We start from the raw sequence: 1,105 nt of genomic DNA, 5'->3' as shown, positions 1-1,105 counted from the left end.
TACCCTGATGGGGGTCAGAAGACAGTTCTCAGGTCACTGGGCCAATGCTCCAGGGAGGAGTGGAGCAACCACTGCCACACCAAAGAGCCAGCATGAAGAAAGAGGGGTGGCTAAGGCTCCACAGACTAGCAGGCTGCAGTGGGACCCACCTCACTCCTATGATCTTGGCCCACTGAGACTCCCTCCTGTGGCCCACAGCTGGCCACAGCAAGCGAGAATAGCCAGCCACGTCACAAGCAGTCTGTCCTCAGATTGCAAACCTACCTAGGTTAAGGAACTCTCTGCCTAGGTGAAAAACCATGGCTCCCAGGCCATAGCTTTCCCAGTCTGGTCTTGCAGTGTGAGGAGGTGCCCAACTCCCAGGCCAGTGGCTGGAACCCATGCCACACTCACCACTCCACTTGAGGGTAGATCGCCATCCACAGTCAGGAAACTGTGTCTCTGGCCACTCTGGTGACATCATGGACAGCAATCACTCTTTAAAACAGTGACTGCTGCTCCCGCTATTGTTGCCAGGGACTGGGAGCATGCATGAGGCAATTTCTGCTGACACTTTTTCCCAGGGTCTCCCCACTGCTCCCCACATCAGATCTGGTGTTTGGTGGGCTCAAGGAGCCCCCAGGTAGCCTTGATTGCTTGACTCCCCAGTGGGAATGTATATCATAGAAACCTTCTCTACCTCTCTCAAGAACTGAGGCTTTACTCACAGTCTTCTGCTGCACCCACCATGCAGTCTGCCATCTATCATATTTTTCAGAGGATCCAAAGTTTCTTTTGCTTTTATCCTGAGCTCCCATGTTACTTCTTGGATAGAAGTTCACAATGTAAATCTCTACACACTGTTTTCATATTTCCAAGTGCATGATTTTTCTATCTCTTCAGTGCGTCTTTCAATGATACAGAGTTAAAACCAGGTACTATGAAGGCTGGCCTGATTTTCAGTTCTTATGAAGGTGTTTTTTTTTATTTTTTCATGTAGATAGTTGTTAAATTCGTGTCCTTTATGATCGGTTAAGCCTTCTATTCTGCCATCTTGCTCCACCTCCAGGAAGTCCTTTTCCTCCCATAAATACTTTTTTATAATATTCAACAAACAGCACAATGA

Source organism: Pongo abelii, chromosome X (genome assembly GCF_028885655.2).
Source record: "Pongo abelii isolate AG06213 chromosome X, NHGRI_mPonAbe1-v2.0_pri, whole genome shotgun sequence".
Classification (NCBI taxonomy): domain Eukaryota; kingdom Metazoa; phylum Chordata; class Mammalia; order Primates; family Hominidae; genus Pongo; species Pongo abelii.
The sequence above is the reverse complement of the archived record's forward strand: the minus strand, read 5'-3'. Positions refer to the sequence as shown.